The sequence below is a fragment of the Echinops telfairi genome, unplaced genomic scaffold (genome assembly GCF_000313985.2).
Source record: "Echinops telfairi isolate 266 unplaced genomic scaffold, ASM31398v2 ScPeMD7_4225;HRSCAF=4972, whole genome shotgun sequence".
In the NCBI taxonomy this organism is placed as follows: domain Eukaryota; kingdom Metazoa; phylum Chordata; class Mammalia; order Afrosoricida; family Tenrecidae; genus Echinops; species Echinops telfairi.
The window spans coordinates 14,425,844-14,453,213 of record NW_022108124.1 but is presented as its reverse complement, the minus strand read 5'-3'; the positions used below and the strand labels follow the sequence as shown (position 1 = coordinate 14,453,213).

The 27,370-nt window shown below is 42.6% G+C and overlaps 1 long non-coding RNA gene across 1 annotated transcript in view; it reads right to left on the bottom strand.

Moving 5' to 3' along the window:
* Positions 1 to 13,002, bottom strand: part of LOC123522263 — a 24,858-nt gene extending 11,856 nt beyond the window's left edge. Inside the window, exon 1 of the long non-coding RNA XR_006680533.1 lies at positions 12,900 to 13,002. This is a non-coding gene — a long non-coding RNA (uncharacterized LOC123522263). The remainder of the gene's footprint in view (positions 1 to 12,899) is intronic.
* Positions 13,003 to 27,370: the final 14,368 nt, after the last annotated feature.

Sequence of the window (27,370 nt, the reverse complement as noted above, 5' to 3'; positions counted from 1 at the left end):
CTGGAGGGGGCTGGGGAGTGTGATGTGCACCTGGTAGAGGGGACTGGGGGGGGCTGGGGAGTGTGATGTGCACCTGGTAGAGGGGACTGGAGGGGGCTGGGGAGGAGAAGAGCTGCATCCGAAAGGCTTCCCATGGGATTGTAGAAGTGGGTAGGGGAAGCCCAACCCTTGTCACTCTGCGATCATGACGGTCTTGACCACGCTGCTGAAAACAAACAAACAGGCTCAACAGAGCCTGTTAAATTCTACCATGCATTAATTTATGCAGTCATTCCAGCATCATTGTTTATTGACTGTGTGCATACTAGATTATATTTAGGGATTATAGAGATGATGGGATAATGGCAGATGGGGCTCCTTGTTAATATGCTTTTTTGTTTTTGTTTTTTGTGTGATGCCAACTAGTCAAAGGATTTGATGGGCTTACACATGGGGAAACTAGGAGCTCTCTTAGGAGTGACCTTTCAGCTGGGGCCCAGAGACATTAAACACCTGACCAGGTCTCACTGATATTTGCAGGACTGAATGAGAACCAGCATTCAACTTGGCTGGGATCCACGAAATAGGTGATTAAAGATATAAAGGCTGTGGAGTCTTTGGGTGGTACAAATGGCTAACACATTTGGCTGCTACTGAAATTCTCCCAGAGGCTCCTGGGAAGACAGGCATATTAGTCTAATATGGAAGAACCAACCAACCAACAAAAAAACCCAGCCATTGAAAGCATATGGAGCCTCCCTTTTGATCCATTTTAAAGTTGTTTCAGTTAAAAAACAAAGTGAAGGAGAAATACATGTGGATGAAGCCTCTGGTGAATTCCCTCAGACCAGGGATATGAATAGCCTTGCTATCCTGCAGAGTGCACTGAAAAGTGGATTATCACAGGTGCAAAATGTAACACTCATCATTTGATCTCCCTTTTGACCCACTGAAAATTTATTCTCATTTTTAATACTGTCTGCTTTATTTTCAAATGGGGTTTTTCTCTTTGATTATTGTTGGTTTTGTTTTGGGTTTGGTATTTTCTCCTGTATATAAAATCATAATGGGTAAATCTATGGAGACAGTAACTAGATTCATGGTTTCTTGGGGGGTGTACAGAGCAGGATGGGGTGGAGGAATGCGGAGCTAACAACAATGAACACAAGAAAGAAGAAAATGTTTTAAAATGGATTATAGTGATGATTATACAACTCTTAACAAGATCAAATTACTGAATTGTAGGATATGTGAATTATATGCCAATAAAACTGTTTTTTATTTTTAAGGAAAACTTATAGAATACAGTTGTACTCTGACACATGCAGTTGCTGTTAGTCAAAATTAACTTGAAGGAAACTGGTTGTTAAAAAAGAGAATAGATTATGGAAGAAGCACACCAGCCTGTGTGACCACGAGGTGTCAAAGGGACCAGGTATCAGGCATCAAAGAGTAAAAAAATCACATCATTGTAAATGAGGGGGAGAGCAGAGTGGAGACCCAAAGCCCATCTGCAGGCAACCCGCTTACAGAAAGGTCTCGGGTAGGAGACGAGCCAGTCAGGGTGAAGGGTAGCAATGATGAAACATACAACTTTCCTCTAGTTCTTAAGTGCTTCCTCTCTAACCCCCCACCCCCCGCCGACTATCATGATCCCAATTCTACCTTACAAATCGGGCTAGACCAGAGGATGTACACTGGTACAGATAGGAACTGGAAACACGGAATCCAGGACGGATGATCCCTTCAGGACCAGTGGTGTGAGTGGTGATACCTGGAGGATGGAGGGAAGGTGGGTAGAAAAGGGGAACTGATTACAAGGATCTACATATAACCCCCTCCCTGGGGGACGGACAATAGTAAAGGAGGTAAAGGGAGATGTCGGACAGTGTAAGATATGACAAAATAATAATTTATAAATTATCACAGGTTCATGAAGGAGGTGGGGCGGGGAGGGAGGGGGGAAATGAGGAGCTGATACCAAGGGCTCAAGTAGAACGCAAATGTTTTGAGAATGATGATGACAACAAATGTACAAATGTGCTTGACACACAATGGATGGATATATGGATTGTGATGAGTTGTAGGAGCCCCAATGATTTTTTAAGAAAAGAGTAGATGAAGTTCTCATGATGACACTTTGGGGTGGTCAGCAGGATCCACAAAGGCGGCCAGCCTTCCCAGAGAACTCCCAACGAATGGGGGATCATAGCTGGGCGCCGTTTACAAAATGTACTGTGTTTTCCTATCTTCCTCAAACTCCAGGCTCATACGATGAACTCTTCTTGGTCTGACCTTCCAGTCACAGTGTTCTGAAGTTCTCTGAGGATTGCCTTGGTCCCTATTCTATTTCTGCTCAGATGGCGAACATTGTGCTGCACCTCTCCTGATCGTCTGTTGTTTTTGTCTTGGATTATTGAGGAGCCTTGGTGGCCTGGTGGGTACGTGCTGAGCCCTTTAAAAAAAGAGCAGCAGTTCGAAACCACCAGGCTCTCCAAGGGAGAAAGGCGAAACTTTCTACTCTCATAAAGAGCAACAGTCTTGGAAATACACAGGGGCAGTTCGACTCTGTCCTACAGAGTCACTGTGAGTCAGAATTGAACTTGATGGCAGTGATTTTGCATTGTTGAAATGACTTCAGATGCCATCTAGTGGTATTTCCATAGAAGGCACTGGAGCTGGTCTCCTCCCCTCTCCTCTCCTCTCCTCTCCTCCCCTTCCCTGCCCTCCCCTTCCCCCCTCCCATCCCCTTCCCTCCCGTCCCCTCGTCTCCTCTTTCCCTCTCTCTCTTTCTAAGAAATACATTAAGCTCCATATTTCTCAGTTTATGTGCACATATTTTTCTGTGAAACATGGAATGCCACTTGCAAAAACTGGGACCTCCATTGGACCCTTGCTGCCTTTATGGGAAAATGCTACAATCCCAATTTGATGCTGTACCTGTACTGCTGGCAAATTCTTACCCAAGCAACTCTTGAAAATCATTGGCCTTTATATGTTTGTTTTGAATTAGATAAATTACTTTTCTCTGTGCAGAAAGCTGGAATTTAAAAAAATTAGAATTAGGGAGAATGGAAGTTTTCCTTCTTTTGGTATCATGGTCATCTAAGAGACAATTAAAAAGTGACTTGCTTCTTTATAAGACACAGCATCTAGACAAGCTAAGCATAAGAATCACAACGCATGCCTTCCTGAGAGAGGCTAGTGCAATAGGAGAGCTTGATTAAAGAATTCCCCAGGGCTCAGAAAGAAAGCGGGGCCAAGACTCAGTCTTACAAACAGAAGGTTAGTACTGGAGCGTGAGCACCATTTAAATGACAGATTGTTGGAACAATTGTTCCCTGAGTGCTCAGGATTAAAATTGGTGATGATTTTGAGATTTCAATTATATTTTTATTCATGATTTCATCTGGAGCAAAATGATATTTTTTATATAATATAATATAAAAATTACATTTTTATTCATGATTTCATCTCAAAATTGGCCATAAACTCTCATTTAGAGTGGGAGCTGCTTCCCTTGGAAAAGCTGGATACTGTCCACACATTGGCTCGGTTTGTGAAGCAACAAACAGAATCCTTGAACAAAAAACCCCACTAAAGTAAGAGAATAAATGAATGGTCTTACAACAATAGCAGTTACAAACTGGGATACAGACATCTAATACTGAAGTCCGGGGGGGAGGTAAGGGGAACCAGTCAGGAACACCATTGTGTCTGTGTTAGGTCAGGTTGACTAGAGAAACAAATCCAGTGTCTCTCATATAAGGAAAACGAAGAGCTTTATATCAAGAAATAATCATGTATTAAGAAAGCATACCTGCCCAGTCCAACTCAAGTCCATGAGTCCTTCAGACTCACATAGCCACATACCGGTGACTCAGAATGATAAACCAGAAGGCAGGAGGAGCAGAGGCTGGTGGGAGCAGAGTCATGTGGATCCAAAGTGGGGTGGAAACATGGCCGGGTGCAAGCAGCTATGCCAGCATCAGGGTCCCAGCAGGCAAGAAAGCAAAAGGGAGAGAGAGAGCAGCTCCCACGGTCCTCCTCATAGGAAGGCCACACTCCCAAGGAGGCACCACTAAGCTGTGACCTGACTGGGAGGTCGAATTCCACCCCTACACGTTCGCACAACTTCAAGTTGACATAAACTCCTCTAACGACCCCGTGACTGTTGGAAGAAACCATTTGAAAGCATGCTAAATTGAAGACTAAACTGAGTAGGCTGCCTCCTTCTTCATACCCACCATGTTCAGACTAAAGATGCCGCAGGGATAATGTGGAGATCGTAGTGGCTTTAGATGCACGGGGAGAAACCACCATCCAAGTCAATGGGGGGAATTGAAAATTTTCATGTTGCTACTTTTGAATCCCATAAGTTTGGAAAAGCCCCTGTCTTTGGAGTAATAAAACTTTTAAATTCATGGGTGTTACAAATCAGGAGCAATATCTAACTTATTCTCAACCTGCTAGTATTTCTCTGGGACCTAAAGAGGCCATTCACCTTTCCCTCTGAATTCCTACTGCCCCACGATGTCTAATAGATTGTGAGTTACTGTACAAATATAACCTTAAAGTTTATTAAAGAAGGTGAAATTCTTCTAAATCTGTCTATACATCCTTCTAATCATGGAAGCTACAGAGATAATGAAGAAACTTTGTGCTTTGTTCACATCCTCATGTTTCTAGAACCAGTTCTCCCAGCACGGTTGGTGTCATACTCTGAGGATCATTTATGATCAGTTCCCAACTCTTTATGGGCCTCTTCCTCTACTGATTGATATGAGATGGGTATTGTCAGCTAGACCCATTAAAACCTAAGATTTAAAATATGAGAGAGACTCATTATCCCCGACACCAGTCCTGGGTTCTCTATAAAGGAAGAGGATTTGAGGCACTTGCTGATGAATTTCAAAATGCAGTTTTGTAAAGGAAACCAAAATCCTCACAAGCAAACCGATAGGCAACATCACGCTACATGGAGGAAAGATGGAAGTTATCAAGGATTTAATTTTACTTGGATCCATAATCAATGCTCCTGGAAGCAGCAGTCAAGAAATCAAATGACCAATTGCATCAGCTAATCCTTCAGAAGCAGACAGACCACTTGTTTCGATGGAAAGTGTTGAGGAGCAAATCCTTTGGAGTACCAAGATGCGCCTGACTCGAGTGATGGAATTTTCAATCACTTCCTATACATGTGAAATCTGGGCAATGAATGAGGACTGGAGGGGCATCCGTGCATTTGAATGACGGTGCTGGTGAAGAACTCTGAAAGTACAGTACCACAGCCTGCCAGAAGACCAAACAAACATCGTACCAGAACGGTCCTCAGAAGCCAGCGGATGGCAAGACAGGTCTCCTGCACGTGGGGCCAGGAGAGACCAGGCCCTGGAGAAGGATATCAGGTGTGGTAGAGCAGACGAGAAGACTCATGGAGATGAACTGACCCAGCAAGTACACCAGTGAGCTCAACAGTAACCATTGTGAAGAGAGCTCGCTCTCGAGCAGTGTTTCCTTTTTCGTCACTTGTACCTGACGCCAATAACATTGCACCTGTTTGGTCAGCAAGCTGGGCTGTGGAAAGAAGAATGCAGCCTTAGGATAGTTGGGAGGACTCACGGTCGACCTGCAATAAGCAGAGACCACCACCTTGCTTGCTGAAAGAGGACTTGGAACACTTATTGATGAAGATCAAAGACTATGGCCTTCAGTTTGGATGACAACTTAAAGGAAATGAAAAATCTTCATGATAAATGGAGGAAAGATCGAAATGGTCAAGGGTTTCCTTCTATTTGGATTCATAATTAGTGCTCATGAAATCAAATGGCCTATTGCATTGGACAAATCTGCTACAAAAGATATTTTTAAAGTGTTACACACAAGAAACCCACAGATGTCCATCTGAGGACCTAAGCCTTGACGTTTCCATCACCTCACATGCATAGGAAAGCCGAAGCGGGTGTAAGGAAGATGAATGGAGAATCAGTGCATTCGAATGAGCACGTTGACAATTAATGTTGACTGCGACCTGCATCGTCAGAAGAATGAGCCACTCTGTCTTGAAGCATGCAAAGTCAGAATGCTCCTTGGAAGTCAGCAAGCAGACACTTCGTCTCATTCACTCTGGGTGTGTGAGTTAATAGTCCCTGGAGAAGGACATCATGCTTGGGGCAGCAGAGTGCTCAAGAGGGCAAGACCTTCGCCAGGATGAACGAACAGAGCGGCTGCCACACGGCCCGATTGGGAGGCTGGTGCAGGATGTGGCAGTCTTTCATTCTGCTGCGTGTCGGAGCCAACTCCATGGTCTCTCACAGCAGCAAGCAGGCCACACATTCTCTAGATCAGCACTGAGCTAATCCAGTCACAAGTATCACACCCGCTGCCACTGAGTCTCTACCGCCTCATAGCAACCCTCTGGGACAAAGTAGAACGGCCTCTGTGGGCTTCTGAGACTGTGACTCTTCATTCGAATAGAAAGTCCCGTCTTTCTCCTCAGGAGTGAGTGGATGGTGCTTTTTAACTGCTGACCATACAGGTCGCAGCCCAACACATACCCACTAGGCCACCAGGGCTCCCTCACGCATGTCAAGGGGTAAGGAAACAATAGGTAAAGAAGGAAAATCAAACAGGAGAGGACAGAGTTTAAATAGAAACAAGCAGAGAAAGAAACGAGTGAGTGGAAACAGAGGGGGGAAAAAAAAGAAACAGAGTGGGGGAAAGGTGGGTGTGGAGAGGGGAAGACAGGCTTTTGAGAAACAAAAGAGATTTCCAAGGCATGATCTGAGGATTCCACATCAGTTTTCTTCCTCTATCCACAATAACTAACTTTGTATCCCAAAGGTTTCATTACTACCTCCCCATCAGACGAGTCAAACCCTGCAGCCCAGTGTCCATCCTAACATAAATCATTAACATTCTTCTCAGTTTTCTTAGTTAAGGACTCACCTCCCCATCTTCCTTCTTAAAGTGTCTTCAAGTCTTTCTGCCCAAAGAATATTGTAAAACCACAAACGGATCACAATGATCTACTATAAGCCCCTCCCAGGGGGATGGACTACAGAAAAGTGGGTGAAGGGAGACAGCGGTCAGTGTAAGACATGAAAAAAACCAAACTTATCAAGAGTTCATGAGGGAGGGAGGGGGAAATGAGAAGCTGATACCCAAGGCTCAAGCAGAAAGAAAATGTTTTGGAAATGATGATGACAACAAATGTACACATGTGCTTGACCCCATGGATGGATGGATTGTGATAAGAGTTGTATAAGCTCCCAATAAAGTGATTTAAAAAAATTCTTATAAAACAGCCAAAACTATAAACCATTTGTACATTTTAGGTTAGCATCGACTATTTTTCATCTTAAACATTAAAAATCCAAATAATGTCATTTTCAATGCACATACATTATGAAAACAATATTAACACATAGCTGCCAGCTAGTCAATTCTAACTTGCAGCCCACCCCATCAAGTGAGGTCTGGGCTCCATAGGAGTTCAACGACTGACTTTTCTCAGCTGGTCACCAGGCCTTTCTTTGGAAGCAGGCTTAACCCTCCAACCCTTTCATCTGGACTACTCACGGAGCTCATGCTAATGTGTCTAGAGGCTAAAACTCCCTGCAAGTGGGATTTCTGTGTCTGAGAGGCAAGTTACGCAGGTTGGTAGACATTTACAGAATGCCCTCCATAGAGATTGTACCGATTTATGCTTCCATTAATGACAGAGCAAGGGTTTTTATACTTCCATCATGATTTTTAACAGATGCACAAAAGGAGTTTTTTCATTGACATTCAAACATTAGAAAATGTATTTTGATTTCAATAAATCATTTCATTGGGGGCTCTTACAGCTCTTATAACAGTCCATACACCCATTGCATCAAGCACATTTGTACGTATGTTGGCATCATCCTTATCTGTACCAGTGTACATGCTCTGGTTTAGTCTGATTTGTAAGGTACAACTGGGTGATAGTATGTGTGTGTGGGAAGCATTAAAGAACTAGAGGAATGTTGTATGCTATACTGCACCCTGGATGGCTTGTCCCTTCTTTGTGACCATTCTTTGAGGGATGTCCAATTGTCTACAGATGGACTTTGGGTCTCCACTCTGCCCCTCCTTGTTCACATCAGTATGATTGTTTGTTTTGGGTCTTCTGATGCCTGATACCTGATCCTGTTGGCACCTCATGATCTCACAGGCTGGTGTGCTTCTTCCATGTGGGCTTTGTTGCTTCCAAGCTAGATGGCTGCTTGTTTATCTTCAAGCCTTTAAGACCCCAGATGCTATAGCTTTTAATAGCCGGGCACCATCAACTTTCTTCATCTCATTTGCTTATGCACCCACTTTAGTCTTCAGCAATCGTGTCAGGGAGGTGAGCATGACGGAATGCCAGGTTATTAGAACAAAGTGTTCTTGCATTGATAGAGTACGTGGGTAGCCAAAGGACATTTTTTATGTCCCAGTAAAAGCCAGAAAACTACCTGCCTCTGATTAGAGTGCTAGTTGAGTGAATTAATTGTTTTTCTTTTAATTCAATGTGATGCCTTTAAGCTAGAAAAAAGGATGAGGGTGCTCTATGTACTGATATGGAATAATATATTGATACACACACGTTGTTTTCAGTTCCAATTTTTGGTGACCCTGTCTGTGTATGTACAAAAGAACAAAACACTCCTGGCTTGTGTCACCCTCACAATTGCTATGCTTGAGTCCATTGTGGCCAGCTACAGTATCAATCCAGCTACAGTATCAATCCGTCTCATTGAGGGTCTTCGTCTTTTTTCTGCTGACTCATTCATTACCAAGCATGATGTCCTTCCCCAGGAACCGGTCTCTCCTGATGACATGCCCAAAGTACATGAGACAAACTCTTGCCAACCTCCCTGCTAAGATATATTCTGTCTACACTTCTTTCAAGACAGATTTGTATGTCCTTCTGGCAACCCATGGTATTTTTGATATGGTTAGGGCACTGATGAAGAATAATTTATATGTGTGCATGAATTTGCTTGCAAATGCAAAGTTATGGAAGGGTATCCAAGAAGCTGGTAATACTGTTTATGAACCGGGCCGGCAAGCTGCTGGCTGGAAGATGAGCTGAGAGAGAGGCCCAGTCTACTTTTATGTCTTCTAATTTTGAAGAATGAGATCTACCAGCTAATAAATTAAATTAAAACATAACATTGAAAAAGTAAAGTTCTCCTTCTTTGAGGTTCCTGCTATTGTTAATTCCTCCTCCCTTTTTTTACTGGTTGCATCTTTCTGGAAATAGCCATTATTAAATTAAGGGGATTTCCTTTTGTTCCTGTTTGGCTAGGAGATACTTTAAAAAAATCAATATAGGAATGGGTGTTGAATTTTGTCAAATGGATTCTCAGCATCTGATAAGAGGACACATTTTTTCCCTTTAATCTGTTAATGTACTGAATTACAGTAATAGATATCTTAATGTTGAATCATCTTTCCATTCCTGGAATATACTCATATTATTCTTTTAATCTACTGCCAAACGGAATTTCCTTAGAATTTTATTAGGATTTTTTTCCATCCACATTCTTAAGTAGAACAAGCCAATCACTTTCTTCTCACTTACTTATTTTGGTGTCCGGGTTATCCCAGGCTCACAACTGAGTTGGGTAGATTTTTTTGTCCATTCTGCAGAACAATTTATGTAACGTGGAAATTCCTTGGACCTATATGATCATTTAGTCTCAGATGATTTGTTTAGTTCTTAAACCAATTTTGATAATCTCTATGAACCACTTTCCTCAGATTGTTCAATTTATTAATATAAAGTATTACCCAATTATTCTTTTAAAGACTGTTTCATATTTGCAAACGTTTCTCCTTCACGGTGTCTTCTTTTTCTTAATGAGGCTTACTAAAATACTTTAAAATGTTGGTTTTAAAAAAATATTATATTTTCAGTGAGTTCTTGCAGCCAGGAGAGAGGGGGAAGACTCAAATTAGGTAATTTGATGAGACTTTAAGAAAGAGATTCTGTGACGATGTTGGTAGAGTCTAGGGAAACACAAGAGACTAGCCTGGAAACATTTCTCCCTGGACCTGGATGCATGGAGGGAGGAAGAAAGGACCATAGCCTAGAAAGAGGGAGTCTTGGAAAGGGCATCATTGAAGAGAAGCTCGGGTCCAAAGGTGGAACCCAGGCAGACACAGCCAGCATAGAGGGGGCGAGAGGAACAAGGGATCCACGCTGGCTCTCTTCTCTCCCTCCCAACTCCAGCTGATGCACCTCTGGTTCAAGCCTCCACAGTGCCTCTGATGGAGTCCATAGAGATCAGTCTTCCAGGATACAGAGCAGGGACATCAAGGTGGCAGGGAGTAGGGAGCACATCAGGGGAACAAATGGAAGATGTCCAGTGCAGGGCATCACTTTAAAGAATAACTCTCATTTTCTTAATAATCTATACTATTTTCCATTTCATCTTTGTTTGCCTTTATGTTTGTTACTTTCTTCTCATTTTTATTATTTAGATAGAATTTTATAAATTATCAAGCTCATTTTCAATCTTTTTTCCTAGTAAATCCATTTAAAGCTGAGTTTTTCTCTAAGTACCCTAGATTGTATCACACAGATTTTTATATACCTCATTTTCATTTTTAATAGAAAATCTATGTCTCTGAGATCAGTGGATGGCTGCAGGCAAGTTTTTGCAGTAATACACTTGTCTTCATCTTACTAATAAAATGCCTTAAAAAAAAAAAGAGGCCCAATCAAAACGGTGACATTTGAGAGAATCCGCTGGACCAGTTCCATGCAAGACAGAGAGGCCAGCTCAGAAGATGTTGGAGACTGTATCGGGACTCCAAAGAGAGAATCTCGATGCAATTTCTCAAAAGAAACAGGCTGATCCTAGTGCTGACTATAAATAAGTTCGATGAAAACTGAAAATTTCATAGCTGAGAAAAAGGACCAGGAAGTTAAACCGAGGAATTTTTTCTTTTCCGAGGGTCATGCAGCTGTCCTGTGAGAATTTCTTGGGAAACCTTGCCCCATCCACCCTACAGTTCCGATCTGGCTCCTTCAGATTTCTTTTTGTGCCCAAAATGCAAAGAGCATTTAAAAGGAACACAATTTGAGACCACCAGGGATGCCCAACCGGCCATTTTGACATAGGAGAAATGGAAAAGTACAGCACTCTTCAGGGAAAGGTTAGAGAGATAGAAACATCACCTTCAGAAGTGTGTAGACTTAGCAGGAGGACATTCTGAGCAGCAATAGGAGTGGTTTCCCATTTTGGTAGTTTTGTTTAATAAAGGTTTCCATGATTGGATAGCAATACTCTTCTTTATTCTCATATTTTCCTCCTGTTTTCTTTTGGGGAGCTTAGACTCAAATAGAAAATAATACACTGTTCAGGACAGGACTTCAGAAATGGCTCTAGCATAAGAGAGTGACAGAGAAGCAAGCACTAATACCCATGCCGGGGGGGGGAAAAACTACAGATACTAAACACTATCAACTACCAATCCTCCACAGATCACACAACTTGTTGGTAAGACAAAGCTGAATCTACTGTCACTGTGGTAAAGAAGACCGTGACAGCATCAGGGCTTTGTTGTGTCTTGAAAGGGGCAAGGCGGGTCAGACTTTGATTGAGAATTGGGAGTTTGACTTCCAGTAGAGCTGTAAGGAGCTTCTTGATTAGGATGCATTGTGTTTGTTGGTTGTCCTCAAGTTGACTCTAACTGTGCCATTATGCACAGCAACAGAGACCACTGCCCAAACATCACCAAGGAGGATGCTTGTTGGTGTGTTGGAGTTCATTGTGTAGCTAGTGTGTCAACCCATGTTCTTGTGGGCTTTCCTCATTTTCTAGCAAGTGGAGGGTTGGAGAAGGATCACAATGTTATGGTTTAGATTAGGGGCAGAAAGATAAGGATTTGGACATGGGGAATTGAAAGACACTTAGGAAATAAGTTGTTGATGTCTCCTATGGAAACGGTAGTAGATGTTTCAGAAATTTTCTGTAATGAACAATCCAGCTCTTTTCCCTAACAGCAGTCTCCAGATGTCGTATATACATGCAAAAAGGAATAATAAAATCATGTCAATATCGACAATAAATTATGTGTGCAGTGGGGATCATTTTTCCATCCTCAACCTAGAATTTATTAGGGCCATTCCTGGAAGTGGATGCAGCCCTCCCACTGTCGACCTTGATTGCCACAGGCTTGCTCGCTCTGGCCTCTCCGGGGCTTCAAGTGCTTCCTTTCCTAAGTGAGTAGTTGATGGCGCCACATCTCGCTAATGCCTGTAAAGTGATCGCAGTCAATGAAGCTGCAATTCCCCATGAGCCGTCATCTTAAAAACAGAAGCAAGCACACACTTTTTGACGAATATTGCTCTCATTTAAAAATCTGCAATGGCTGCTTTAAGAGAGACCTCGTTTGTCCCTTATTTACAAATCAGATTTGAAGGGTTCAGCTCACACTTGATTCAGTTATAAGCTTTCAGCTGCGCTTGATTAAAGGCTGTAATTGTCCTGATTTCATCGGATCATGCTTCCAGTTTTAGAAAGCAAAGATTTACTGTTTACTGACGTGGCTCACACCAGGCTCACTTTGCAATCCTCAGTCTCATTTCCTTCATTCTTATGATTAACCCTGGGCATTGTTGTGCGACTCAGCTTACAACGTGAGTGTGGTTTATATATGTCTATCTTTTCTTTTTTTTAAAAACTGATCACCAAAGTTGACTCCAACCTACAGGGTGTGTTAGGCAGGGTTCTCTGGAGAAGCAAAACCAGGACACTTATGATTATATGTATATAATATGGATAGGTTTATACAGTGAGAAGAAATATCACAGCTAATCAGTCTGCACAGCAGTACAAAGGGTTCAGTTCAACTCATTTCTATGGAACAGTTAATATACTGGAAGACCTTCAACTCACGTGGGCTGCCGGGTCCAAGGTCAAGGAAGCAGATAGCAGAGTCCTCCCTCAGGCAAGGGGAATAGCTCGCAGCAGGGTGGCTCACCAACAGTCAGTAGCTTGGAAGCTTAGTGAAGCAGGCCTGGATAGGATATCAAACACAAGGAATTCAAGGCAACAGGATCCACCAGCCTCAAGCTCAAGCGAGGTATGCACCAGCAGTGTGGGAATCAGGTCTTGAAGGAGCCTCAAACTCTAGCCACACAATCCACTGGTTGGCTTGGCCCACAGGTAGTAGCTTACAGGCTGTGACAGAGAACTAGCTAAAGCAGTAACACTCTCCAACACACTCTGATCACCAGAGACCAAGAGAGAGAGGGGCGGGTCCTGCAAAGCCATTTATCTCTTTGCCCTCCAATCAAACTGCGACCTGATTAATCCCACATGTTCCTATTGGCCAGGTTCTAATAATAAACCTAAGGATCACACAGGGACTTTATGATAGCAACAGAAACCATTGTCCAAACATTACCCATGAAGATGATTGTTGGTGTATTGGAGTTCATTGTGTAGCTAGTGTGTTGTGTTAGTCTGGGTACTTTAGAGAAACAAATCCACAGACACTCATGTATAAGAGAGTTTTATATAAAGGTTAAGTGCACATCAAGAAAACATCCCAACCTAGTGCTGCACAAACCCACAAGTCCAACATGAGCCCATATGTCCGACACCAATCCACAAAGTCCTCCTCCATCTCACAAAACACACACTATGATGCCGACTGCAGGAGGAAAGCCGAATCAGTGAACGTGTAAGCATCTCAGCTTACTGGCAGCAGTCTCCACACGGCTGCTCCAGCACCCAGGGCTGCATTGGGGTAGGTCCATGTGGCTTCTCCTCAGGGATGTCTTGCAGGAAGTGAGCCTTGCCAGCTGAAGCAGGGAACTGGCCAAGGCGGCTGCACCCTGCTGCGACCATTACAAAGCAAGAGCCCCAAGAACTAGAAAGGCGAGGCTCAGTAAGCTATTTATCCCTCTATCCTTCAATTAACCCCACATGTGTTTATTGGCCAGGTTGGCACAATAAACTAACTACCTCACCCTACTTCCCAGCTACTCTCTTGGAGACTAAGAATCTGCACAGTTTGCAGGGCCTACCTTGGCACTGCACACATTTGTTGTGTAGTCGCAGTTGGATGACACTGAGTTCCACTCATAGATTCCTCGTGTGACAGAGTAGCACTGCCCCATCAGTTTCCTACATCTCGATGACACAATGGTTAAGTTCTGCTAAGAGCAAGGTCTAAGGTTCAAATCTACCAGCTGCTCCATGGGAGCAAAGACCTGGTGATGGCTTCCTGTAAAGATGACAGCTCAGGTGACCGTATGTGGCAGTTCGACTTTGTCCTGTGGGGTGAGTCCTGAGTCAGAGTCGGTTTGTTAGTGCAGGGCAGCAGCTACAACAAAGATGTTTCTCCCATGATGATGCTGGGTAGGCTTGAAACAGCAGCCTTTTGGTTAGCAGGTGAGCACTTCATTGTATACTTTACTTTTCTGAACAGTGTTTTAAATTCTATACCATTGCCTAAATTAGTGACACTATCAATGGAAGTGCATGATACCCCAGGGGGATGATTTATAATGTTCTTTATTATAAAATAACGATGCCTCTAAAGTGAACCACAGACATAAACCATGGAAATAGGCGTGGATTTGTGGTTGGCACTTAATTCTAGCTTAAATCTGAGAATCTTTACCATTTTTCTTTTCAAAATCACTTTATGGGGAGCTCTTACAGATATCATAGCAGTCCATAGTTCAATCACATCAAGCAGAATTGTACAATTGCTACCACAGTCAGTTTCAAACATGTTCTTCCTTCTTGAACTGCTTGATATCATCTCCCTTTCAACTCCCTTCTCTACCATACTCCCCAGGAAACGTTATTCTATTTGTTGTCTCTATAAGTACACCAATCCAGGATTTCATATATAGAAAAAAATAGAACACAAATTCCACCATGACAAAATACATCAGAGATAAATCCCAGTATCAAAAAACCCACAGAAAATATTGAAAACCAGATCAGGCCCAAAGTGTATCAGAGGAGGGATTAAATGACGAGGCTTTAATCATTTAAGTCAGGTTTTTCATTTTGATACCCTTATTCCCATCCCTCAATTATGGAGAGGGAAATCACCAACGGCTTATTCCCTGTGTAGATCTCGCAAATGTGTCTTGGGCTTCCACTGTCCTCCATAGCCTTCTGCAAACCAGGATCTCACAATTTAACCTCTGAAACAATTCCCTCCTTGCTTTGGATTATATCATTTACAATCCTTGGGTTATGGATGTTGGTGTGCTTCTGCCATGTCAAACTTAGTCGACATCTCACTTAGATGGGTACTTGTTTGTAAAAAAGCCTTTAAGACCCCAGACGGTGTTCTATCTGACAGCTAGGCACCATCTAATTTCTTCACCACACTTTGATGTAACACCCATATCTTCTGTGTTTCCTTCATGAGGACAAGTATCGGGCAGGGCCATGCTATTAGAGTGAATTGTTCTTAAATTGGAGCTAGGATTTAGTGTGAACCCAAAATCCATTCCTGGAATTATGCCTTTTACCTGCCTTAGGTTACCCTTACAGACCTCTTAGTTAATGTATGGTGGAGAATCTTGTGGGTCATCTCCCTGGAGCCTAAAGGTCTTCCATTAATAATGTCATTGATTAGTCCCTGGTACCAGTTTCTAAAACACTGTTGAGAGAGGGATATTGGGTCAGTGTAGGCTAAGTACATATCGCAATACCTGAATTATTCACTTGTATAGAATAAATCCTTACATGGCTGGATGCTATTTACACAACAGGGGTTGGTTGTCAAGCAAAACTGATAGTAATATTCACTGACAATGTCAATCACAGGTTTGCTGGAATAATCTGTCTTTGTACAGCAAATAAGACAATGATGTACTAAGGAGATGGTTTGTCTGCCTACCAGCAGTTCAATACTCTTGGTATAACTGTCTTCTACCTCCTCAAACACCATGAACTTTCAGTCTTAAGTCCTCAGGTTACAGGGGTGTTTGAGGTAGAATCCAGTTCAGCGAGTGGAGTTTCCACATCGGATCCCTCTAGTGTGAACTCTGGAGCATGTTGTGTGCCTTGAAGATGCGGGATTCAGTGCCCCCATCTTCTACGGCACTTGGCCTAGGTCCTCAGGGTGTGTCCAGAAACTCAGGCAAATGTGGCTTATTAGGTGCCTATTACCAGGTCTTAAGAAGTATTGCTAGTTTCCCTCCTTGCTCCCCAACTCAGAATTTGGTCCCCACCCCCCACCCTACCAACAGACACGCACTTATCTGCTCCCTTTCCCCTCTCTTGACTTGACTTTCCCAGCAGTGTCCCCCACTCTTCTGCTAGGGATGTCTATCAGAAAACCTCATCATAACTTTGCATTTCCTGGATAACTAGTGAACAAAAGCATTTCCTCATTTGCTTGTTCACGATTCGGGTATCATTCTTATTGAATTGTCTATTCAGGTCCTTTGCCCAGCTTTTAAGAGGATTATTTGTTTTTTATTCTTGGGGTAGGCTTTCAATATTCTGCAGATTTTAGTCATGAGTCTTTTGTCCGGAGTGTGTCATTGCTAAATATCTTTTCCCAATCTGTGGCTCTTGTTTTACTCTTAAAAATTTTTTTTATTAAAAAATAATTTTATTGGGGACTCTAACAACTCTTGTTACAAGCTATACATCGATTGTATCAGGCATGTTTGTCCATATGTTGCCTTCATTCTTTTCTAGACACTTACTTTCTATTGAGCCTTTGGTATCAGGTCCTCTTTTCCCCCCTCCCCCACCCCACCCTCATAACCCCTGGATAGATTATAAGTTATTTTCATCTCTCACACTAATGGCTATCTCCCTTCAGCATGTTTTCTGTTGTTCTCCCCCTGGGAAGGGGTACACGGTTATGTGTCGACTGTTGTGATTGGTTCCCCCTTTCTCCCTTCCTCGACGATCCCCTTCCCCCTACCCTTCTGGTATCACTATTCCCACTCCTGTTCCTGGATTCCGTGTGTCATGGCTCCCATCTCTTATCTATATCTGTGTACATGCGCCGGTCTAGTCTGAATTGAGAAGCAGCACTGGGGTCATGACAGTGAGGGGCTGAGGTAGCCTCAAGGAACCATAGGAATACAGTGTTTCATCGATGGTTTACTGCACTCTGGTTGACTCATCCCTTCTCTGTGGCCCATCTGTGGGGGGCGTGCTGGTTGTTTCATTGTCTATAGATGGGCTTTGAGTCTCTGCTCCAGCCCCACTCATTCTTAACAATATGTTTCTGTAGTTTATTTGTTATGTGTCTTCTGATGTCTATTACCAGTCCCGATGACTCCTCATGAACGCACTGGTGGTGTGCTTCTTCCATGTGGGCTTGTTGCTTCTCTTTCGATGAAATCTTTTGATGTACACTAGTTTTATGCTTTATAGGTCTCATTCATGTAGTTTGTCTTCCACAGTGTGTGTTTCCTTTGTTGTATCTGGTTGCTTGTGTATGCCCTGCACTAGGGCCCTTGGATTTGTCCAAAATTTTCTCATTGGTGATCCTAATAGCTTTGGGTTTTACATGTAGGTCTCTGATCCATCTGAGTTCATTTTTCGTACAGGGGATGAAGTACGGGCCTTGTTTCATTCTTGTGCAGATGGCTATCCAATTTTCCCAGCACCATTTATTGAAGAGGACATCTCATTCCCATGTCATGTTGATTGGGCCTTTGTTGACAACCAGTTGTGTGTCAGTGGATGCTTTTATTTCTGGGTTTTATGTCCAGTTCCATTGGTCTGTATATCTGTCATTATACTAGTACCAGGCTATTTTGGCAACCATAGCTGTGTAGTATGTTTTGAGGTCAGGGAGTGCATAATCACCTATTTTGGTTTTTTTGAGAAGTTCTTGGCTTATACTGGGCTTCTTCCCTCTCCATATGAAGTTGGCAATTAGTTTTTCCATTTCTTTAAAGAATGATGCTAGAATTTGAATAGGGATTGCATTGAATTTGTGCATTGACATTTTTCACAATATTGAGTCTTCCTATACATGCACACGGGATAGTTTTCCATTTGTGTAGGTCTCTTGTAATAATGTTCTGTAGTTTTGTGTACAAGTCTTTTGTTTCTTTGCTTAGGTATTTCAACTTTTGTGTGGCTATTGTCAATGGTATTTTGTGGCTATTGTGAATGGTATTCATGTCTTTTATGGAATTCTTATTACTAGTATATAGAAATACAATTTATTTCTGCTTGTTAATCTTGTTTATATCCTGCTATTTTATTAAACCACTCGATTGTTTCCAAATATTTGATTGCGGGTACTCTCTATATAAATATCATCTGCAAGTAGTGAAGGTTCACTTCTATGCCTAATTGTATTCTATTAATTTCTTGCTGTTGTCTTGTGGTTCTGGCTAGGACTTCTAGCACAATGTTGAATTACAGTGGGGATAAAGGACAACCTTGTTGGATTCCCTTACTCAGTGGAAACATTTGTAGTTTTTCTCCAGTGAGTGTGATATTGGCTGATGGTTTTTCATATGTGGCCTTTACTGTGTTGAGGAATTTCCCTTCTATTCCTTTCTTATTAAATGCTTTTATTAGGTATGGGTGTTGGATATTATCAAATTCTTTTTCTACATCAACTGATACAATCATATGGTTCTTTTTCTTGTTTATGTGGTTGATGGCATGAATTATTTTTTTGAATGTTGAACCATCCTTGCACCTCTCATACGAATCCCACTTGGTCATAATGTATTATTATTTTTTGCTATGTTGTTGGAGTCTAATACTCATGGTTTTATTGAGAATGTTTGCATCTATGTTCATGAAGGCTATAAGTCGGTGGCTCTCTTGGGGGGGTCTTTGCCTGGTTTGAATATCAGGATTATGGTGGCGTTGCAGAACAAACTTGGAGTTTGCCGTCCCTTTCTATAGTCTGGAATAGTTTGTGTAGAATTGGTGTCAGCTTTTCTCTGAATACTTGGTGGAATTCTCCTGTGAAGCCATCTGGTCCTGGGCTTTTTTTGGTTGAGTTTCTTGATGACCTTGTCTATTTCTTCTTTTGCTAGGGGTCTGTTTGACTTATAAACGTCTGTCTGTGTTAATATGGGAAGACGGTGTATTTCTAGGTATTCGTCCTTGCCATCTTGATTATCGAATTTGTTGGGATGTGGTCTTTTGTAATACTGTGTTATTCTTCATTTTATTTCATTTGGATCTGTTGAGATGCCACCTGTTTCATCTCTAATTCTAGAGTGTCGTCTGCTCTTCCTTTTCCTTTGTTAAGTTTGATCTTGGTCTGCTGATTTTGTTGATCCTTTCAAAGAATCAACTGTTTTTAAAAAAATCATTTTATTGCGGGCTTGTACAGCTCTCATCACAATCTATCCATCCATTATGTCAAACACATTTGTACATATGTTACCATCATCATTTTCAAAACATTTTCTTTCTACTTGAACCCTTGGTAGCAGCTCACTTTTGCCTTTTCCATTATTTTTTCTATTTTCCAGCTCATTTATTTCTGCTCTATTTTTAAAATTTCTTTTCTTCTTGGTGTTGTTGGAGAGTTTATGAGGTTGAGTCTGTTCTACTTGTTGGAAGTGTGTGTTACAGGGTTGAACGTGACTCTCTCCTTTTCTCTCACGTGTGCATCAATTGTTATAAACTAATCTCTGATAACCGCTTTTGCTGTGTCCCATAGGTTTTGGTATGTTGCGCTTTCATTCTCATTTGCGTCTCGGAACTTCCTAATTCCATTTATTATTTAGACTAATACCCAGTCTTTTTTGAGTAGTGTGTTGTTGAGGCTCCATGTGTTTCTCTTTATTTTTTAATTCTTTCTATTTTTTTATTTCCAGTTTTGTGGCACTGTGGTCTGAGAGGATGGTTTGAATGATTTTTTATATGTTAGAATTTGCTAAGGCCTAGCATTTGGTCTATTTTGGAATATGAGCCATGTATGTTGAAGAAGAACATATACTTCTTTGCTGTTGGTTGAAGAACTGCAAATATCTAAAAAGTTGAGATGTTCTATTGTATTGTTCAGCTCTTTGGTTTCTTTACTGAGTTCTTTACCAGTTGATATATCTTTCCTGGAGAGTGGTGTATTGACGTCTTCTACTATTATTGTCCATCTGATGATTTCTCTTTACATCCCTTTGAGGATTTGGTTGATGTCTTTCATTGGATGCATATATGTTTATAATGGTTATGTATTCTTGGGCTATTGATCCTTTGAGCATTATGTAATGCCCATTCTTGTCTTTCCTTATGTTGTGTACTCTGAAGTTTATTTTGTTGGAGATTAATATTGCCACCTATGCTTTTATTGGATTGCCATTAGCTTGGTACATTTTTTTGCCATCCTTTAACTCTTAGGATGTGAGTTTTAGGTGGGTGTCTTGAAGGCACCAGACTGTTGTAGCTTGTTTCCTAATCCAGTCTTTTGATTGGTGCATTTAATCCATTAACATTCAGTTATTAATTCTAAATGTAGATCAGTCTCTGTCATCTCGTATTATTTATGATTGGTATTTCCCTTCCTCTCTTTTGGTGTGTGTGTGTGTTTATCCACGTCTTTGTTCCCCCATTAAATCTGTATTGTTTGGGGTACTGTTTTCAGTGTGTTGATTTCTAGGTGGTGTTAGACCCTATAGTGGTCTCCTGTTTGAGTGCTGCTGTTGTTTTTCAACCTATAAAGATGTGGATAATATTTTTTGTAATGCCGGCTTTGTTTATACGAATTCTCTGAAAGTTTCCTTGCTTGAGAATACTTTTATTTCACCTTAATATTTGATGACTAGCTTTGCTGGCTATAGGATTCTTGGTTGGCAATATTTGCCTTTCAAATTTCAGAATAGGTGGCTCCATTTTTGTCTTTTCTGCAGAGAGGGCTGAGCTCATTCTTGTTTATCTTTGTTGGTGACTGTTTTTTCTCTCTACCTGCTCTCAAGATCCTCTCCTTCTCTTTGAAGTTGTGATGTTCGATTACTATATGTCTGGATATGTTCTTGGAGGTTTTAATCTATTTGTGTTCTCTTTGCTTACTGGATGGTTATAATCTCCTCCTTTGTGATACTGGGGAGATTTTCTTCCATGAACTCCTTTACTATTTTATCTGCAGGTGTGTTTATTTCTTCCTGCATCTCTAGTCCAGTAAGACAGAAATGATCTCTCGGCATGGCGTCCCACATCATCCTCAGGGTTTCTTCAGATTCTTTTGCTTTTTTGTTAGATTGCATCTCTGGTTTGCTGAAGTCTGCTTGGTTGTCTTTGAGTTCGCTGATTCAATTTTCCTTCTCTTTAATTCTATTCTCAGCTCTTGTGCCATGTTTTAAAATTTCTGCTAACTTATTGCCTCTTTTCTGTTTTTTGTTTGTTTGTGTTTGGTCCCTAGAGCTGTTGTATGGCCCTAAACATCATTCTCTTGTATTTCCCTTCAGGCTGTACAAGGGCTTCTTTTTCTGTGTATTCCATTGGGTTTGGGTGATCTTCAGTTGTTGGCTTTTCTTTGGTATTTTTTTCTTTTAAAAATCATTTTATTGGGGGCTCATACAACTCTTAACACAATCCATCCATCCATCCATTGTGTCAAGCACATTTTTACATTTGTTGTCCTCATCATTCTCAAAACATTTTCTTTCTACTTGAGCCCTTAGTATCAACTCCTCACTCTTTTCATTGCTTGGCATTTTAAATGGCCTCATTGACACTTACAAAAGTAGATATATAATTCATTACTGAGTAATTAATTAGGGACATTTAAGAAGTGATACTTTTGAATTATAGTGTTGTAAGGGATATTAAATATACATGGAATGCCAAAATAACAAACAAATATGTGTTGGAAGAAGTTCAGGCAGAATGGTCCCTATAAATGAGAATGGCAAGATTTCATCTGGTTTGCTTTAGACATTCCACCAGGAGGCACCAGTTCCTGGAGAAGGACAGCATACTTGATAAAATAGGCCATCCATGAAAAAGACCCTCAACAAGATGCATGGACAGCGGCTACAACCATGGTCTGAACTACAGCAGCAATTTTAAGGCTTGCACATGACTGGGCAGTGTTTTGTTCTGTTGAATAAAGGGCTGCTATGAGTCCAAACTGACTCATTGACACCTAAAAATAGCAAGAACAATGTTCTATTCTCTTAGATGTTACTGTAAATTAGATTGTTTCCCTACTTCCCTTTTCATATTTCTCACTGATAAGGCATAGAAGCCCAACTTTTCTAAATTTCTCTAGCAGCTCTACAAGTTTTCTTGTGGACATTGATATTTTGCATCTATAGGATATATGTGAATTGGAGCCCTTGTGGTGGCATAGTGGTGGCTGCTAACTGCAAGGTCAGCAGTTCAAAACCACTAACCTCTCCTTGGGAGAAAAACAGGGCTTTCTACTCCCATAAAGAGTTACGGTCTTGGAAACTCACAGGGGCAGTTCTACCCTGTCCTAAAGAGTTGCTATGAGTCAGCATTGACTCAGTGGCAGTTTCTTTTCTTTTTTTTTAAATAATCTGTAAATGGATATCATTTTATTTCTTCTTTTCTAGTCTGAATTCCTTTTAAATTGTTTTCCCTTTCTTATTGCTGTCCCTAAAACTTCTAAAACAATACTGAATAGAAGTGGTGACAGAGGACACTGTAGTCCCCTCTCTTCCAATCTTCTTTAAGGACCCTTTTTTAAAACAAGAATGCCACACCAGATACACTACCTCAGCACTAGCATTTTGGGTGCTCATCGGACTTTTCAAATGGACCCTCTTCTCTGTTCATTCTCTCCCTAAAGGACCTTACTCATTCCTGTGGCTTTGAAAATGATCACGTGCCAGTGCCTCCTGAACCTATGTCACCACCGAGGGTGTGTGTCTTTGTGTGGTTGCCAAGTGTGTACACTTGGCCTGACAGTTCAGCGACACCTTGCCCCCTCAGATATCATCATTTTCACGTCCTGTTTCCCTCTGGTCTCTGGGTAGTGAGGGTGATCCATGTGCTGATCTTCGAGAGGTGCCTCAGATAATCAACCTCCCAGCCATTGAAAACCCAGTGGCATGAAGTCATCCTCTGATGTGGGAGTCAGAGACCTTGATGGCAACGGGTAGAGACTCTCTATCCTTTCTAACTCTTGATAGAGCATTTTGTTCATTTGTGACCCTAACACAAATTATCCAGGTAGCTGTGCAAAGAGAAGCCAGAAAGCAAACCCAAACCCACGGCTGTAGACTTGATCTCGACTCATATCGACCCTACGGAACACAGTAGAAGTGTCTATGGGGTTACTGAGCCTGCAAATCTTTATCGAAAGGACTATCACATCGTTCTTCACAGAGCAGCAGGTGGATTTGAACCCTTAAGCTTTCGGGGAGGTGTGGAGTGCTTTATTCACTGTCACACCAGGGATTCTTGCTAAGAGAAGAGTAACTGAGATAGTTAAAGTTTATCGTGCCAACCTGGCCGATAAACCCGTGTGGGGTTAATTGGGGGGTGGAGAGATAAATGGCTCAGTGAGCCTCGCCTTTCTAGTTATTGGGTCTTTGCTTTGTGATGGTCGGACCAGGGTGCAGCTGCCTTAGCCAGTTCCCTGCTTCAGCTGGCAAGGCTCACTCCCTGCAAGACATCCCTGAGGAGAAGCCACATGGACCTCCCCCGATGCAGCCCTGGGTGCTGGAGCACCCGTGTGGAGATCCCTGCCAGCGCTGAGATGCTTACATGCTCACTGACTCGGCTTTCCTCCTGTAGTTGGTATCATTGCGTGTGTTTTGTGAAATGGAGGAGGGCTAATGTTGGACTCGTGGGCTTGAGCAGCACTGGGTTGGGATGTTTTCTTGATGTACACTTACCCTTTATATAAAACTCTCTCTTATACATATGAGATTCTATGGATTTGTTTCTCTAATGTACCCAGACTAACACAGTAACCAAAAAATTTCTTAGCAACTCGCTCAGACATAGAAAGCAAAAGTTTCTTCCACTTGCAAGGTCTCTGAGTCTCTGGAATGAATCTGAGGCCCCCAAGGTTGCACTGTGGTGTCTTTTGGCAAATTCCTTATTTTTAAATGTTTGTTTCCCCTCAGTGCCTTGGATATCTGAGAGTTTATGCAGTGTCATAAAAATTCCTGATCTCTTTGGCACTTTCTTGTGTCTTCTTTCTGTAACAATCTCAAAGCAAGCAAACACACATCGATAAATTAGTTCTAAATCGCTCTTGAAGTCATTTAAGAACAAATCTTAAATGGGGTAATATCGCCACATAGTGGACAGATAAAGATACTGCATTTTTTTAAACTAGTAAAATCAGAACATTTAACTGTGGATTGGTGGTTAAAGAAGACATAGTAAATACGTTCTTGACATACTGCTATTTCTGTAAAAAAAAAGAAAAAAGAAAAGTAAAGAAATAAAAGGAAAATAAACCAGGAAATGAGACGAAAATGCTGCCTTTCAGGAAATCCGTTAACACCTGATGTGCTACAACACGGTATTTAGAGTGGGAAGGACGCAGGTTGAGGAGATGTCAAGGGCAGGTGCCTAGAGTGGGTAGAACAAGAATTCCCTAAGGTGCAGACGAATTCACGTTGAATGGGTATCAGGAAATATTTCCAAGGGGAGGATAATGAAGTATCAAAGCCTGGGAGGCACACAAGGGAAATTTACCTTCTCAAGCCCTTATCATAGAAAGAACCATTTACCATGAAGGAGCTGAGCTTCTAATGTTGGGACAGAGAAGAAGAAAGGAACAGAGAAGGAAGGAAGGAAGGACTACAAGACAGAGGGAATGAAGTGGGAAACAACATGAAGGATCAAGACAGCAGTCAGTCTTCTAACAACCCAAGGGCTGATGAGCCTCAGGCCCTGCTCATCAAGGGCAAAGAGAGATGGTACAACTAAGAGTGAAAAAGAAGCCAGAGCTACAGAGCTAGCTAGTCAAGCTGGGCTCTGTCCCCAGAATTCCACAGGCCTTGAAATCCCACCCTGCTGGGTCATGCTTTCCTGCCCCCTTGAGCACGTTGGTTCCACATGACCAAGGTTTTCTCCCTCCCTCGGTAGATCATAGACGGTCCTGTTTATCAGAAGCTTGTGCTGAGCCACATGCAATGTGATGACCACGCGAGTCCCTGAGATTATGGCCACCATCTCCCTTTTCTGAGTTGAGGAAATTGCAGGCTTGGAGATAGTCACGTGCCTAACGGCCCAGGCAGAACTCGGGGGCACCAGCACTTTGAGAGGGCAGTCAGGCCTCTGAACATCTCCTGGTCACAGACGGGGTAGCTAGAAGAGCTAGGATAGAACAGGGGTCTACTGACCCAAAGTTCTAGTTATACCTACACCCGAACAAAACAAGCTCACTGCCATCAAGTTGATGCCACTCATACATAGTGACCCTAGAGGACAGGGCACCCCCCCCCACACACACACACACACCTGCGAGTTGCCAAGACTGTAACTCTATGGGGGTAGGAAGCTCTCTTTCTCCTGTGGAGCAACTGTGGTTTCAAAGCGCTGACGTGGCAGTGAGCAGCTTCACTCTTAACCACCAGGGCTCCTTATCCGAACAGGGGAGCCTAACTGATTTCCTGTTGTTTTCCACCCCTCCGACTTGAGCAGAGATGCACTTCGCCACCCCGGGGAGGCCACTGAAACAATATCACCTACTCAAAGTAGGTGTTAACCTGGCCCAGAATGCCTGACAGGAGCCCTGGTGACGCAGGGCTTTAAGCACTGCTGGGTCAGCTCTTCAAGCCCACCAGTCACACCGAGGGAGAAAGATGAGGCTGCCTGCTTCTGTCCTGGGAACCATTGGCAGCAATTCTGCTCTGTCCTGTAGACTTGCTATAAGGAGCTATAACCCAAATCACCTTCTGCCTGTTATGGAAAGCTTTGTATTATTTATTTAATCTATAAGTCATTTTATTGGGGGCTCTTATAGCTCGTATAACAATCCATACATCAATTGTACCAAGCACATGTGTACAGATGGGTATCAGCTTCTCTTTCTTTTCCCTCCCTGCACCCCTCCGAGCCTCATGACCCCTTGATAAATAATAAACGGTTATTATTTTTGTAGCTTACATGGTCCGCAGTCTCCTTTCACCCGCGTTTCTGTTGTTCGTTAAGTAGGCTGTACAAGCTTAATTACTTTAAGGGTTTCACATGCAGCTCAAAGTTATCTTAGGGGAAATGGTGGTTCTGCAAAGGCCATTTTAATCAGAACGAGATGCTTAGTCTGAGATGCTTCGCCCAGAAAGGTCAGCGTGCGAAGGGGTGTGTGGTCCCCAGGTCTCCCAGCAGTTACTAAGGAGCAACCACGGAACACGCCACCTTGGCCTGATGGGTGGGGAAGGCAGGCGGGCAGGGAGCTCAGGCACCTGGGAGGGCGGCAGCGGAAGGGACAACACAACCTCTGGGGTGTGGGGGTAGGGGTGGGGTGGCCTGCTCTTTCAGAGCTGGTGGCGGAGCAGGTAACCGGTTTTGGCCCATGTCCCCTTACCTGGTTTAACCTCTGTAACCTTATTTCTAAACGGATCCTTGAGCCTTAAACAGGACTCAGGTGGATTTCTTTTACTGACTTGTGCTAACCACAGCCAGGGCAGAAGCGCACTAGCCTTCTTTCCCACAGCGACCTCACAGGACAGGGTAGAACTGCCCTTGTGGGCTTCAGAGACTTCAACTCCTTATGGGAGTAGAAAGTCTCTTCTTCCCCATGAGGAGCAACTGGTGGTTTGGAACTGCTAACCTCGTAGTGAGCGTTCCAATGCCTAACTAGGGCACTAGGGGTCGCCATGAGTCAGAACTGACTCGATGACAGTGGGTCTGGTTGTTGGGTTTTCTTTCCCACAAAAGGATGTTGCATGACGGGGGCTGCATTTGGGGTCATGAATGGCCTACACCTAGGATTGAACTCCCAAACATGGCCTGGTCCAACCTAAGAAGTGTACAGGTTTTGAGTATGGTGATGGGCAGGAGCTGTGTGGCAGTTATATAATCTACTGCCAACTTGAGGAAGGGGTGGAGTCTAGCCTGTCAATCAGGTCACAGCTTGATGACCTCATGTAGAGGTGCAATGGTGATAAATAGCTCACTGGAGGCCAGACACACTCTCTCTCTGGGAGACATTCCTATTGGCAAGCCACATGGAGCTATGCTGATGGAGCCAGAGCCCTGGAGCTGGAGGAGCCACGTGGGGAGCCACACCATTGCTGAGATGCTTCCACTACCACTGGATCCCCAAGATATTCCACCCACTGGCCAGTGATCTTCCATTCAGCATCATTGCGTGTATTGTGTGAGTCTGAAGAGGAATTTATTAGACTGGTATTAGACAAATGGGCTAATATCGGACTTATGGACTTGATCTGGACTGGGCTGGGATGTTTTCTTAATATACAATTGCTCTATATAGGAAACTTTCTTATACACATATGAGT